Source organism: Leptonychotes weddellii, chromosome 3, assembly GCF_054177405.1.
Source record: "Leptonychotes weddellii isolate Sample4059 chromosome 3, ASM5417740v2, whole genome shotgun sequence".
In the NCBI taxonomy this organism is placed as follows: Eukaryota; Metazoa; Chordata; class Mammalia; order Carnivora; family Phocidae; genus Leptonychotes; species Leptonychotes weddellii.
In genome coordinates, this window is record NC_138371.1 from 53,772,741 (window position 1) to 53,778,969 (window position 6,229).

General features: G+C 43.5%; 1 pseudogene; it reads left to right on the top strand.

The window, feature by feature from the left end:
* Positions 1-881: 881 nt before the first annotated feature.
* The window catches only part of LOC145720740 (uncharacterized), a 71,097-nt pseudogene continuing 65,749 nt past the window's right edge, over positions 882-6,229 (top strand).

Below are 6,229 nucleotides of genomic sequence, written 5' to 3' on the forward strand. Positions count from 1 at the left end.
TACCTATTTACAATACTCCAAATTACTGTCTGTCATGGAAGAATGGCCACATCTCTGGGTGGTTCCATATCACGGAGTCTGAAGGGACTGTTCAAGCCAGAAATGCTATGTTGCAGGCTTCCCAGGAAGCAGACTCTGAGTTGGAGATCAGCAGGCAAGATGTTCTTGGGATCAACACATATGGATGGGAGGAGGCAGGACTGGGCAGCAGACACTGAGCTGAGACGCAGGCACCAGGAAGTTCTTACTCAGGGAGCCCTGAACCTGGGATGGCCCTTCAGAGTTGTCCCAAGTGGAACCAGGGGATCATGGCTTTCTACCCTCATGTTGATCAGTCACTGGATATAGGCTGATCCTGGAAAGAGGATGACCTTGAGAAAGACAGTTTTCCTCTGCAGAGAGTTGACATTTGGGACTGTCCAGAAGCTGGTAGAATAGCTTTTGTTGTTTTGTTTTGTTTTGTTTTTGTTTTTTTAGAATAGGTTTTTATTCCTGAAGGGAGCTCTGGGTGATGCATCACTCTGTCTTCCACAACTTGCCATCTGGAGGCTCCCAAGGATCTTAAGAAAGGCTTCACCTGGACTTCAGAGCTAGAATTGCCCTCCAAACAGCAAATGCCGACCCCTCTTGTTTCTAAAACCTCAATTTTGTTCACTCTCTGCCAGGTAGCCATACCCTTCAGGGAAGACAGGCTCTAACCTGCCATTCGTGGTGGTCTATTCTTCTTACCAGTGACGGGGTTCGCATCCAATTCTGGCCGGTGAGACTGGAAGGGAAGTCTGATATGGACTTCTGAGAAAGCTTTCCTCACTGTTAAGAACGTGGGAGAATGTCCCTTCTTTTGTCTCTTGCTTGGATCAATGTTATTATATCTAGGTGTGATGGCTGGAACTGCAACCAAGAAGGTAAAGGCCTTAAAGACAAAAGCCAGATGGCAGAACATAAAGATGGAAAGAACCTGGATCTTTGATGGTATCACTGAGCCACTGCATTATTCCACCTTGGAGCTGTCTCATCTGGACATCTCATTATCTGAACTAATTAATCTCTTTACTTTGTAACCACTACAGGTTCTATTTTTTAATTATATATAATTGAAACATCTTAATAATTTCAATGCTTAATCAATACTTATTAAATGAATAACTTGAGTGAATGACTGTCAAAGGGCTCAACCACCTCACGTGAGGCAAAGCGGCACAGACTCATTTCATAGTTTCATTCTGTTCTCTGTGGATTTGGACTAAAGGGATACAAAGGAAGAGAAGGATACAGAAAGATACAGAAAGAATACTTGAACTTAGGACAGGAGTCTGGTGGTTTATAGTAGGGCTGTATTTAGAAAGTCTCTACAAAGGCACATGGAAAAAGTATGTCCCAACTGCAGTCCAGCTGCTCTGGCGGGGGTGGTATGCTGATGCAAGATGTGAATCACACCTCAAGAAAGCAGAGCAATGATCAAATCTCATCTGGTAATGCTGCATACTTAATGTGAATTACATCTTAGAAATAGCCCTGCATTTGACATTCACTAAGCCTCATGCCAGCTACTTTGTCTTTCATTCTATAATTAAACAGGATTCCTCTTCGTGGGTTTAGAGCTTGCAGAACTCCATCTTTTGACTAATTCACCTTCAAATCAGTGCTGTGTCTTGATGTATTACAGCGATAGACGGCACCACGCAGGTAATCCATCATAGCAGTCAGCTGTTGCTGGGCTCCCAGCATAGAGAAACTGAGCCAGCTGTTGTTCTGACACATTAGAGCGATGCATCACCCAAACCTAGGACACTGATGATCTATTACTCCAAGATGGCACTGTCCGGAATAGAGATAGTCCTGGGGCATACGGAACATCACGCTGGCTTGACAGAGACCTGCTTCGGGTTGGGAAGGCTTTCCTAACACTGAGTGGTTGGAAATAGATTGGTTTCCCAGACCAGTTCAGGGGTTTTAATAAGGGGGTACAGAAGCATTCACATGTATTGCTGTTATTGATCAAACTCAGGACATCAATTTCTTAGTAATGTATTTCTGAAAAATCAAAGCCATCCCGACAGCATTTTATGTATCTTAATCTGTATTGTTGATGATGTGAATTGTCTTTACACAAATCTTTCAACTCAGCAAATGATATAGGTTGCTGGTTCAACATTGGGGCCCCCAGTTGGGTATATATAAAGAGGAACTGTTTAAATATTGACTGCTGAGAAGTTGCCGAAATCATCTACTTCCGGTTTGCTTTTTGTTCTTCGAGTGAACACGTGCACTTGCATCTGCATTGCTTTGGTGCAGGAGAGCATGAGTGCAGTTCCCTGCATCACTGGCATGAAGTACTTCGGAAATCGTAGCTGCCCCTCACTCCCGCTCTCCCCTTTATCCAGCCTTACCAGTACTGGCCCTGCTGAAGAGGAAGCAAACCCAGAAAACGGGAAGACTTAAAGACGAGCTATAAAAACTCTTCACTGTTGGCTCTCGGAGAGTTTTCTCATTATTTATAAAGAGGCCTAGCGTTTCTAAGCAATACCCCAGTTCCTCCAGCAGCTCTAGGAAGCCACCAGTCTAGTGAAATTATTTCCCTGGCTGTGACTCCAATGGCACAAAAGAGCACCTTTTGTACCTAGATGTCCTCATTGGTAATATGAGAAATGGTAGCGAACAAAAGGAGGCCCCTGCCTAGAACGGGAGGACGCAGCACAGGCAATGGAATCGTCTTGGTAATACAACAGTCCTCCCTGTTTTGTTCCTTTCTTTATTGTGGCAAAATACACATAACATAAAATTTGCCATTCTAACCATGCTTAAGTGTACAGTTTGGTGGCATTAAATACATTCACAATGGGGGCTCCTGGGTGGCTCAGTCGTTGGGCGTCTGCCTTCGGCTCAGGTCATGATCCCAAGGTCCTGGGATCGAGCCCCGCGTCGGGCTCCTCGCCCAGCAGGGAGCCTGCTTCTCCCTCTGCTTCTGTCTGGGGCGCCTGGGTGGCTCAGTCGATTAAGCGTCTGTCTTCGGCTCAGGTCATGATCCTGGAGTCCCTGGATCGAGCCCCGCATCGGGCTCCCTGCTCCGCGGGAAGCCTGCTTCTCCCTCTCCCACTCCCCCTGCTTGTGTTCCTGCTCTCGCTCTCTCTCTCTCTGTCAAATAAATAAATAAAATCTTTAAATTAAAAAAAAAAGAATGATGTGAATTCTGCTCTTTTCTGCCCTTGAAGTTTGCAGATAAATTTCAAGCTTATGATCAACAGAAGCTGAGGAGAAAAGGTGTTAACCTATTCCAGACATCAAGAAATTAGTAGCAGAGTCCATAAATTTAAAAGAAATAAAGGGAGATGGGGCGCCTGGGTGGCTCAGTTGGTTAAGCGTCTGCCTTCGGCTCAGGTCATGATCCCAGGGTCCTGGGATCGAGTCCCACATCGGGCTCCTTGCTCAGCGGGAAGCCTGCTTCTCCCTCTCCCACTCCCCCTGCTTGTGTTCCTGCTCTCGCTATCTCTCTCTCTGTCAAATAAATAAATAAAATCTTAAAAAAAAAAAATACATTCACAATGTTGTTCAACTATCACCACAACTCTTTTCATCTGGTAAAACAGAAACTCTATACCCACTAAACAACTCCCCATTCCCCCCTCCTCCCTCTGCCCGGTGCCTGACAACCACCATGCTACTTTCTGTCTCTATGATCTTTTTTTTCTTTTAAAGATTTTATTTATTTATTTGACAGAGAGAGAGAGAGCAAGCGCACAAGCAGGCAGAATGGCAGGCAGAGGGCGAGGGAGAAGCAGGCTTCCCTCTGAGCAGGGAGCCCAACGCGGGGCTCGATCCCAGGACCCCGGGATCATGACCTGAGCCGAAGGCAGACACTTAACCGACTGAGCCACCCAGGCACCCCTCGGTCTCTATGATCTTGATTACTCCAAGTACTTCATACAAGTGGAATCATATAGTATTTGTCTTTTTTGTGACTGACTTATTTCACTTAGCTCAATGTCCTCAAGGTTCACCCAGGCTATAGCATATGTCAGAATGTCCTTCTTTTCTAAGGCTAAATAACACTCTGCTGTATGTATATGCTACATTTTGTTTCTCCATTCATCTGTCGATGGACCCCGGGTGGCTTCCACGTTTTAGCGAATGTGATAAATGCTGCTAGGAATGCAGGCGTGCAAATACCTCTTCGAGACCCTGCTTTGAATTCGTTTGGGCATATACTCAGAAGTGGAATTGCTGGACTATATGGTAATTCTTTCTGTTTCCCACAGCCACTGAACCATCTCATACCCCCACCAACAGTGCATAAGGGTTCCAATTCTCCACCTCCTCACCAACACTTGCTCTTTTCTGAGTTTTTTTTAGCAACCATCCTAATGAGTATCTCACTGTAGTATTGATTTCCATTTCCCTAATGATTAGAATCCTATCCATTTTAACAACAACATTTTGATTTTATATAAAGAAGAAAGTTATCCAAATAGTAGAGAAAAGTTAGATAAAGAAATCTTTCATTCTTTTCTACCCCTCTATGCCCAAAAAGGTAAAGATGGTGATGATTTCCATAAGTAAAATACCCCCAGATAACATGTTTGGCACCTCAATGGAATGTTCAGTCAGCAATTTTGTTTGAGGTTCATTCTCTCTCTCCCAGCCAGTTGGAATAGGTCTCCCTTGTTTATTCACGCACAGGATAATCACTTTTTACCTTCCCACCAAGAAAAGAAGTATGGGAGTCCACGGGTATTTATCTTTAGAAAAGCAATGAAGACTACGTCTCTGACGTAGACATAGTCGGTGGGGTGACCAGTTCATCCCAGTTTGCCTGCGACTCTCCCAAGTTTAGCACTGCAGTCTCTTGTCCTGGAAGAGCCCTCAGTGCTGGGCAAACTGGGACAGCTGGTGACCCTAGCAGCAGGTCTTCAGGAATTCACACCTGGGGGCAGTGTAATTAAGCCAAGCCAGGCCATTCTGTCTAACCCTAGACTTCTGTTTCCTCCCGTGTAAATGTTGTGCGGTGAAAAATACAATTAAAACTAGGTTAAGAAATGGGTTTGCAATAGACACAGCTCTTCACAAAGGGCTCTAGGAGAGATGAGAAAGGGATGTAACATTCATTAAGCAGCTATTTTAGGCGCTTTACCTAATACATTCATATAATCCTCACTACCCTGAAGTAAATGTTATTAATACTATTTTTTATAGAGCACATTACTGAGACTCTGAGAGACTGAGTAACTTTCCTAAGGTCATATAGGTAATGAGTAAGTGGCAAATTAAGGATCTGAGCAAAAGCCTTCCTACTTCCTAACACAACCTTAGAAGTAGATAGATGAGTACAGTTATAGGAGAAACCTCTGCCCAAAATAGACTGCTCTTTTGCTTGTAATTCTTTCACTATAAAATATATTTTCTTGCATCCAGAAAATGTTAATAGCCTCCAATTAAAAGGCAAAAGTTCCTATAAAGGGAACTCAAAGGGGTTGAAAGTATTATAAGCTAACATTTTTTTTTAGTGCCTATATCCAATTTCTATATCTTTCCCAAAGTCCAAATTAATGGGTTCTAGATAACACTCTACAGCCTAGTGTCTGTGGAATATCACCATGCTTATTCCCATTTCTTTCTATATTTTCATCTTCAAATAATTTTTTTAATTGTTAGATAAAATTTCACCCAGAGTTACCTTAGTACATATATAAACCATGACCCAAGGTCCATGTTAGGTGAACATAATGCTTCCCCTCACCCATTGCTAAAACATGGCTCTCTTCAAACGTGTCAATTCTAGAGAACACTGCAGTCATGGAGCCCTGAAGTACTGATCATCTCTCCCACAAAGAATCATTCAGAAAAGCCGCAGAGCTCACCCATGGCCCCCACATGCTATGGGGTCTGCCCCTCAACCAAGACCAAACAGTGGTGCTCTTTCCTACAACGTAGGCCATGTCTCATCCATACCCCTCAGACCCTTCTGACCTTTCCTAGTTCTAGCTACCTCTTGTTCATGCTCTGAGCACAGTTTAAGAGACCAGCAGCTTAAGTCTTCTGCATTAAAGTAGTCCAGATTTTATCTCAAGTAAAAATTACCTTCAATTTATTTTTTTTATTTTTTCAATTCAAATTCAATTAGCCAACATATAGTACATCATTAGTTTCAGATGTAGTGTTCAATAATTTATCAGTTGTGTGTAACACCCAGCGCTCATCATATCACAGGCCCTCCTTAATGCCCATCACCCAG